At 38.4% G+C, this 10,042-nt stretch overlaps 1 protein-coding gene across 1 annotated transcript in view; it reads left to right on the forward strand.

Moving 5' to 3' along the window:
- Positions 1–10,042, forward strand: part of OGFOD3 (2-oxoglutarate and iron dependent oxygenase domain containing 3) — a 47,577-nt gene that overhangs the window by 32,775 nt on the left and 4,760 nt on the right. The window lies entirely within an intron of this gene.

Consider the following 10,042-nt stretch of genomic DNA (forward strand, 5'->3'; position numbering starts at 1 on the left):
ATGATTGATCACCACAGTTCTACTAACCTGCAGTAACGTGATGAACCATGGTAACTTGGTTATAAGTCCATACGTGCTTTCAGTAGATCTGACAGGGATGAGCATTCTGTTGGCTGTGAGTTATACCAAAAAAAAAAAAAAAAAGCTTTTTCCTTTAAGGGCTGGCTTAAAATTTTTCTATTAAGTGGATTATTTGTAACTAGAATTATTTTGGGGCAGGAAGAAAGAGCTCAGCCTCAACTCATCTGTCTGGCAGATGAGTACTGAGCTTACAGCAGTGTAACCGTTTTATAATGCAAGACCAGTCACACTTTTGCAGAAAAAAAAAATCAAGGGCAACTTTATATTCCTACTGGGTTCTGTCTTTTTTTTCAAGATAGAAAAGATGGAAATTTAGTCATTTAAAAACAGCCTCAGTAATTGTCTCCTGACAGGCATTACCCCAAGCAGAACTGACTTCTAACTATTGCTGCCTGCAAATGGGGATGGGTGTGGGGTTTTATTGACTTATGGATCATAGCAATCCATTCGCCAGCAGTAATGCTGTTTTAGATAAACTCTGAGATTATCTGCATTCTGGGTTTGGTGTCATGAATTGCATGTTTGATTATTTTGGCTTTTGTGGTTGGAAATAAACCCTAAACTGAAAGTTCCATCTTTTGCAAAAGATGCCACCAGTATTTGGAAAGGGAACTCATTAAACTGTTTCATTTCCAGATGCAATTCTAAGATGAACACGTTTTTATAGCTGTAGAAACCATAGTTGAATTCTAGATAGCTAGGAAGACAGCTGTCTCCTTGCACAGTACAGGGGCACTCAGTCCAATTGCTGTATGCAATGTGCTCCTGACTTAATTTCAAGAAGTCTTGCAACTGTGAAATTGCTTCCATTCAGCCCCATCGGGTTAATTTTCAGGCTCTGCTGCAAGGTGTTTGCTCTTTATGTCATTCTTGGGGAGGAAGGGAGAAAGATTTATTTTTAAAATTATTTTTTTTTAAACAGCACCTGGTTTTGGCTATTCCCTTTAACAGGTTGTTATATTGACAGTATGTGTGCCACAGAACTGGTTAAACACACCTGTTAAACCGAAACAATGCAAAGCTTATAGGGAGTAGCCTTTTTTTTAAAGATCAAATGTGCTACATGTACGTAACAGAAAATAAAGTTTAATGCTGGTTACACCTTTCTAACACACTTCTCTGTCTAAACACAGTTGTCAGGGTTCCCGTGGTTGTGTCACTACCTATGGTGCAATCTAAATAACTACTAACATCCTGTGAGAAAAGGAGAAAAGCTTTAGAGGTGAAGCACAATGTGAAGGTGATTGCACTTACTTTTCCTTTTACTGATAAAACACGGCTTGAGAGAATGTGAGCGAGGGAATGACCCCAGGGTATTTTGTGTTGCTGGTACAAGTTGATGTATTTTTCATGTTCAGAATGTTCCTTTGCAGTGTTTCTTCTCTCCTTCCCTCTTTGTTTTGTTTGTTTGGTTTTTGTTTTGTTTGTTTTATGCTTCTTTTGATCCTTTGTGCTTCTCATGTCACTCCAACCCAACTTTTAAAACTTTGTGTTGATAAGCTTTTCTGCTTCTTATTGAGGAGATTCAGGCTTTTTTAGACATGACTGTCGTAATTGCTGGTTCAGTTTTAGTGCATGACAGCTAATTTACCTTCTCTGTATTGCTAATGCCATTTCAGTTCTAAAACCTGGCACTTCTTGTTGTCTCAAAGTTAGTCTGTGTTTTGGGAACCTGGTACTGTGTGCCAAAATGAGCACTTTCCTTTTTATGTGAGCAGTAATTTGTTAAAGTGTCAGGCTTTGCAGTAGGGAACAGAAAGGCATTGTTATTGATGCAGCAGAGCAGAAAAGCAGTAATTGGAAATAGAAAAAAAGACAAAAATAAAACATTGTGGGATTTCCTGTGTTTGGGAGTGCTGTCTGGGCAAGTCCCACTGCTGCTTCAAATGCTTTCGCAGCACTCACCATTTAAGGATGAGCCTTAGCCAGACAGGGACAGGGAAAACTCTTTTGTTAAAAGTGGAGCCTAAATTTAAAACACTTATCACTTCTCTACCACTGGTGGATTGTATGAGAAGTCTAAGTCCCAATTCTCACATATTTGAATGAAAGACTCTCAATATAATTTGTAGCATGATCTATGACATTGCTGAGTTCAATTATTAACAAACATGTCTAGCTTTAAGAAGGAATTATAACTTATTAACCTAGAAACTCTTGAGGGTTTTTTTGTCTTTTTTAATGGACATGAACAAGTCACCACTGTGATGTCAATTCACATGCACAGACCTCTGGCTAATTCATAACCAAATGTGGCATTAAGGAACACATCTTTCTTCTGCCCTGATGGGCTTCAGAAGTATATAAGTCTCTTTTGACTTAAGTCAGGACCTCTGACTGCTGCAAGAAACTCGCTGTACCATGAGTAAGAGAATCCTTGGAGCCAAGTGAAATCCTACTTTGAAAGGAAAACTTTTTTTTTTTTTGGACAAAGAAACAGTTCTAAAGTAGTATCTGTTGCTTATAAATGGCTACATTAATTCTGTTTCCAAAATTAAGGTATTAGCATTTTGTTTTTACCATTTGCACCAGGGGTGGCTCTGTTTGAGAGATGAGATGAAATGAAATAAAGCAAGTTAGAATGAGGTTCTTCAAAACGAAGCCCACAGCTGTTCCAATATTAACTTTTGTTTGCTGGCCTGAGACCTGTTTTAGTAGTCTTCAATAGATACAAGAGGATTAAGATTAAATGGCAGACATCAAGGCATTCCTTTTTTAATGATAAAATTGGTATGCTTTCTGCTGCTACTAAATTTATCAGTGTAAACCATATTTAAAACTTCATAGTTATGGAGAGTCTTGTGTGAATTTGGAGACTGGCAATATTAGACAGGTCACAGACTTCACTTCATGGTAAAGCGTAGATGAAACCCTGCAGTTGGAATAAAATATCTGTACCAGTTGTGTGTTCCTTATTTGCATGTACATTTCTTGGTTTTAAGGTCAGCTTTGCTACACTTATTTTCTGCTCACAAAGAAGTTTGTTCTTTATACAAGTTGTTTATTATATAAGGGTAGAGGGAAAGGTCGCAATCACTTCTTCTGTGTGTGGAAGAAAATCTATGGTGCAACACAAATTCTGTGCATTGGAGAGTGAAATGTGACTCTTCCTTGAATATCAAACTTAGCATATTTTCATAGCTGTCAGAAGTGTGTGTTTCTGAAAGTGTAAAAATATTTGAGATGAAGGTATGAGCTATTTGGGAACTTGTGAAGTTGGATTATTCTTCATTTAGAATGGAAAAAAGCATATGCTCAGAGCCTGAGCAATTAGTTTTTCTGCTCCGGTAGAGAAAAGCATACATTTAAGAGTGCACATGGAGCTTTGTTATAGTGCAGGAATGGGCTTCAGGGTGTCTGTACACTTACTGAGGTAAGTGTAGCTTTACTGCAGTGGTTAGATATCACATGACTCTCGGATCCGGTAATCATGAGAATAAGTGCAGTTAAGTGGTGGGAATTTGTCATGCCTTTATTTTATTGTGCTCTTTAAAAAATTAGTTTGGAGGAATTCACTACTAAAGGCTGAAGGAATGCAGCATAGTGACAGAAAGGGCAATGATGTGAAAAGTAAGATTCCCAGATTCAGAAGTCCTACAACAATATTAACACAAGGTGTGAAAACAGTGTTTAAAGCATGTATTTAGTAATCCATCTTGTATCATGGAATAGTGGATTTATTTATTTTTTTCCCCCACTGAGTATAGGTAGTCTGATCTTTCTCTACATTCAATCCGCATTATCCAGATTCAGTCTAGATCATGATAATCTTCTGGCATTCCTAGCTTTAGTTTTGCTCCAATCAGTAAAACCGGAGGACATCTTGATGTTAAATTGGTAACAACTGAAAGTTGAGAATGATTTAAAAATCCACAGAAGTAGCTGTCAGTCCTAGAGAAGAATAAATGGAGCAAGCATTAGCAGCTGCTGCAGTAATAACGAGCTATGCAAAGTTCATGGGTTGCAGGACAGCAATTCTTACTGATTTGTAATACTAATCATAAATTGCACCTGGGACTAGTAAGATGATTGCAGAGAGAAATGGTAGAAAAAGGAGGATGTATTGCAATTGTGACAAAAATTGGTAGAAAATAGCTCAATAGCTCCTCATTTCTTTGTACAACTCTGGAGATTTTCTTTTGCTTTCTATTTTGTTTTCATGGAAGGATAACTGTGTTCCAGACTCTGGTTTTGTATTCCAGTGGCACTTGATAGGTTTATGATGGCATTAAAAGAAATAATATTTTAATTGGGCCAATAAAGCAAGAGGTACCTGGGAGGAGCAGGTCAGACCTTCAGTTAACATGGTGCTTATATGAATTACTTCATATAAAATACACTGTCTTGTTGAGGGTATCTGTTACTGAGGATAGTAATGGTCACTTTACATTAGCTGGACCATTGAAACAATTGTTGGGGGGACGGGGAACTAAACAGATGCCTTATGTTACAGTGATCCACAGAGCTTTGTGAAGCACTGTCAATAGTGAGAATTGGCCTCTAAGGCTTTTTCCCCTGGTATAAAATACTTTATTATAAATGAACACATGTAGCATGCACCTTATGTGCTTTCATTGCTTGCTGCACGGGATTTTGTTTTATGTAATGCATATGCAGGCCAATATTTCATGAATTTGATTTGATACTGCTAGACAAAGCCACAGGCATAAAGAGGGAGCAGAGGAAAATCAGCTTCAGCCAGTTACTTGATGAAATTCAGGTAATGTAACAGATAAAGGAAAACGAAATATTGAAGTAACTGCGGGTTCAGCTGTGCTACACTGTATAGTTCAGTTACTGATATTAATTTCTTGGTTCCGAAGCTTTGTGAGTGTTAGTGTCACACACCATAGGTGCTATCATGAAGTGTTTTTGTTTAAAGGCCATTTTTTGACTAAAATAGCAGCAGAAGTTAAGCCTTGTGTTTATGCTTTAGTGATTTACTAAATGTAAGGATGAATTCCTTTATCAGAAGTCCAAAACCTAGAACTCGGGCATCCATGTGATTTGACCACAGCTCTACTAATCATGCAATGTTTACCAAGGTTAAGAAAAGTGAAAGAGGTGATCCAGAGGTATTTCATGTGATTGAAATTGCAACACTTTGTTCTTAGAGGCTTCTCTTGGTGAGGACTTTTTGTAGGAGTCCAATTTAGAAACCTTCTGCAGCTGCCTGGGGTGCTTTAACATGGGACAACAGAGGGGGTTTAGGTAAGGACTTGCTTAAAGCTTTCCCCATTCAACATTTATTTATAAGTAATTGAATAAATATATCTGTTAAATAAGTTTTATTGTGCAATTACAGAAAATATTATTATCAGGTTATTTGCCTAAGATACGGTCATTTTTCTTGGACACTTTACATGAGAATGAATTGGCAATTAATCCTTAACAGATGACAAGAATGAGAATGCAATTGTGTTTGTGCTGTTTCCCCAGCAGTGCTTCTGTCTTGGTGTCATTCAGCAGATGAGATGCAGTTTTTCCTTCTTTCCCAAGTAACATTTAGAGCCGATAAATGTTAAGCAGACAGTCAAAGCTGTCACTGCATAAGATGAAGGATGTTGAATAGATCTGTGGTGCCAAATAAACTGTTCCTGCTTCCCTTTAATCAGGCAGATGAGTTGCTTCATTTCCTTCTGAGCAGTAGCTCAGTCTTTCCAGTGCCCCCATCCAGCTGCCATGGACAGCGGATGGAGGTGAGACCTCTTACATTCCCATGGCCCTGCTTTGCATCCCTTCCCTGTCACTGGCACCAGGCAGGGGTAGCCCCTGCCCTTCCCAGGTGTCCAGCCACAGTTTAAGCAGACCAAGGAGGAGAGCGAGGGGACAGTTATCATTCCCTTACGTTCTTGCACGATCAAGTGTTGATTGAGACAATCTAACACATCATTTATGGTTTCTCCTTGATGTTCTCATGACCTAAGGAGTTTACAAGGAAATTTGGCAGTGAATCAAACTAGATGGACTAGAAGCATGCTGCTAAGAAAGCAGAAGGGGTAGTTTCATGTGAAGGATGGGAGCATGAAGGGGCTTGGAATCCAGTGGCAAAGCAGGCATGCTGCAAATAGGAGGTGATTGCCAAAGTTGGTATTAACGTGAGTGGCCTCTTCCATGTGTGATCAGAATAACTGAGATTGAAAGGGACCTCTGGAGGTCGTCTACTCCATGGCCCCTGCTCAAAAATCAAGCACAGGAGACATGGGGGTAGCAAAATACACATGCCTGAGACATACCTGGGAAACATCAGTATCTGAATGCTGCGCTCATATGTGCTAATGATATGACCCTGAGCAATGTGATAGAACTCAGAAGTTGGATATAATTTAGAAGTTAGCCTTGATTTGAGAAAGGCAATTGGACCAGATGACCTCCCAAGGTCTCTTCCAACCTAAGTTATGCAATGAATTTATAATATTAGAAGCATAACATTCTTGTATTATTTTTTCTTGCAAGCATTCTGGTATGTTAATATTTGTATGGTTCTCAAAGTCCTTTCATATATTCTATGTATCCTTTTATAACTTAATCTGCATGCTTTACTACTTTGTCTTGTGCCAGAATAAAAACAATAGAGGATATTTTTTATAATACCTTTAAAACAGAATATGCGTTAACTCCAAAGTATTGTAATGGTGTTTACTAATTAATTTTCACAGTAACCTTGTTAGAATAGGTCAGTACTAGCTTAATTTTAGAGACAAGGAAACGAATGAGAGAGTAAGTGGTTTTGTTGAAGTCACAGTTAGATGTCAAGGGCATAGTTGTAATTGAAAATTTTCCTTTGTATGTTCCTCCAATCTATATTGCCTCACAGTACAGAGGTTATGTACCAAATTGTAGGCAGCTTGTTTATGGAACTGCAACTGAATGTTAAAATTCAACATGGATAAAATCTCCTGAGAGTAAGTCTTATGGGAATACTGGCGTTTTTACTGTGAAATGTAGCTGAATGCATAATTCTTTCCCACCTCTATGCCGCTTCTTGCAGTGATTATATTTTCTGAGTACATCTAAAAAGAATTCATTGCTATGGGGCAATTATGAATGAGATTAAAACCTGGGAAAGCAAAAGCAGGGAAAAGCAAAAGCTCATAGTTAATACATATATTCCTCTAGTGGTTTTGTTTGAGTAATTATAATGGGTCATAATTGCTGCATAGTGAAATATCTGTTGCTTTTGCTGCTTATGTATTATTCCTGAAAACAACAGTGTTGCTTCATCTAAATTAGGATCACATAAAATTCATAGCAGTGGAGCTTGTGACTGGCACTTGTCCACAGGAATATTTATGAAGACATACAAGTGCAAAAATTGATCCTCAGAAAATCAGGAGAATGTGGTTACCTCCAATACAATTAAGGTCTTGCTTCCTGTAAGAGGAGCAAGACCTTTCCTGTTGGTTGCATCACAAGCTTTTCTCAGCCTGACAGCATTTAAGAACATGACTTGTGTCAGTGACACCGAAGACCAGGCTCAGTTTTGATGGATGCTGTGGTGCTGAGCTTGTTAGCAGCTCCTGTCCTAGGTGACTGTGAGCGTGGCATATTTAAATGAGCTTGCACCTGAGTTTTCCATGACAGTAGTTCTTTCATCCCCAATACAATTTATCCTTTGCTTACTCTTAAGTTTTTAAAACTTGCGTGGATACGTACGGGCCACAGAAAGAAGAGACTGGAAGTAGCTCCAGCTGTGGATGAAACTCTTGACTAATCTTAGTACAGAGGCAGAGCTGGAGGCTTATCTGGGAACTAGAAAAGGGAGCAACTGTTTCACAGTAACACTTTCTGCAATCTGCAAGGAACAGAAGCTAAGCTTTTATTGGGCCAAACTGTGTCTTGAAACACACTTCCTAGCACTTAATGCTGGAAAGTACGAGCAAAAATGGGAAGGAAGAGAAAACAAGCTGTAGATTCAGGTATTGTCAAATAGAGATCAATGGCAACGATTGATTAATTCTGTTCCTCTGGAGATATGCAGGCAAGCTAATAATTTAGAAACAGGCTCCTGCAGGTCTTGAGGTTACCATGAATCTTTCCAATTCTTTGGTTTTTTGCTCTTCTAATAAGAAAGGTGAGAACAAGTACATGTGTGTGGGAGGAACTTCCTCCAGTCCACTGTTGCACTCTTCCATGGGAACTAGGCTGGAATACAGCTCACTCCCCTATTACTAGACAACCTGATGGAAATCGTGAAGCCCGTTGGGAACAGCTATAAAGAAATTTTAGGTGTTTGTGGGCAGAAAAGAGGAAAGATCATTGATAGAAGTATCTACAAAATGTGAGTATTTTTATCTAATACTGGGGTCCAAGTGTTAAAAGTGCTAAATGCTCTGGTGTGCTGCACTAATTGCTGTGGTATGCTCTGCCTGATTGACTTCTTGTGGAATGGAAAGCGGAGGTGAGGAGGAGATGATAGACAGGAGGTGTGAGAGGGCAGCCCATGGTTCCTTGTGATTTATGGATCTAAAACTCTTCCCTGAGGTTGAGGTACTTGTCAAAGTATTGTGAAACTGAAGAAGCAATGGAGTTTTTGGCACCTTGCAGTGATTTGGGAAAATGAGTCAAAAATTCACAATCAGGATGAAATACTGTTCAGACTATAGATTCATCTCACTGGAAAAAAACCAAATCCTTTGTTTTTTACCCTTGGCATTACTTCTAACCCCAGGACACCTCCCTTCTAATCTTCATCCTTTAGAACACAGGTCAGAGACTGGCCTCTTTCTGAAAGCTTAGAAGCATGGGCCTCAAAACAGGAGATGATCCCATCGCTCTTTCTTCATCTCCAAAAGTTCATCCCTTAAGGATCAGGGATTAAACACTTTCTTTTTTTGGTTATATAATATACTAAAAAATTGTATTGAGTAGGAGCTTGTGATCTCAAAAAAGCTTACACTTCTAACAGTAAGTGTTCATAAATCAAACAAATTATGTGCCAGGAGGTAGTAGTCAAGATTTCTTTAGTGGAGCAGAAAAGCATGTGGGAAGGAAATCTGTGCAGGCAGGTCAGAGGAGGGGAGAAGAAAATGAAAAGACTGATTTGAGGCCATTGCTCAATAATGAAAGAAAAGGACAAAGGAAATGGGATTAGAATTTTACACACTTTCTCCTGAGCTTTTGTCGCTCAAAAGTGTTTCATCAGGAAATTTTAAGTACATATGTACTTTTTATCTGCAATGAGTAGTTGCATAGCCGTTCTTTAGCATTTGCAGTACAACACTAATCTCTTATGAAGCTCAGCATTCACTCTATCAATATTTCATAGTCTGGAGAGCTTAGTGGAACTGCCCTATGCATGTCTTCCTCATCATTCACAATCAGAGAAATCCTATCACAGCTACATTAGTTGTAGCAGTGTGTAACACTTTAAAAAGTGCACTTTAGACACTTTGAATGCAATCTCACAGCTAAACCCAGACCCATATTGCATATGACCCTACTAACTTGCTAATATGATTCATAGTTTGAAACTTTGGGGTTTAAAATCTTAACTCAAAACTGATCAAAAAATAGCTAGAACAAGGACAGGTTATAACCTAGGATTAGGTCCACACTTCCTTAAGGAATTTTCATAGTCCTGACCTGCTTGCTTTCTTGTAGTGATTTAATTTTTGAAGTGGTTTCCATATACTGTGTATTGAAGCAAGATTATGAAGAGTCCAGTCTTGGTGTGCTTGAAAGTCCTAGAAGTCATCCTATCCAGTAATGGTACAGCTTTATTTTATCTTGTGTCTTTCTCCAGAAGTCTCTGGATAATGATATTGCCATATATCCCTTGAAGGTTTTGTCAGATGGGATGGGAAGTAACATTTTTTTACTCTCTTTTTGAACATTTATACTATTAAAAATAGCGTACCATGGAAAGAATGTGCTTTTGCTTCAAAATTTTGCAAAGTTGAAAAGCAATTCTTCGCAAGTGAGGAAGAAGTATCTTTGCAAACTGACTGTAGGCTTGTTC

This window comes from Haliaeetus albicilla, chromosome 12, assembly GCF_947461875.1.
Source record: "Haliaeetus albicilla chromosome 12, bHalAlb1.1, whole genome shotgun sequence".
Classification (NCBI taxonomy): Eukaryota; Metazoa; Chordata; class Aves; order Accipitriformes; family Accipitridae; genus Haliaeetus; species Haliaeetus albicilla.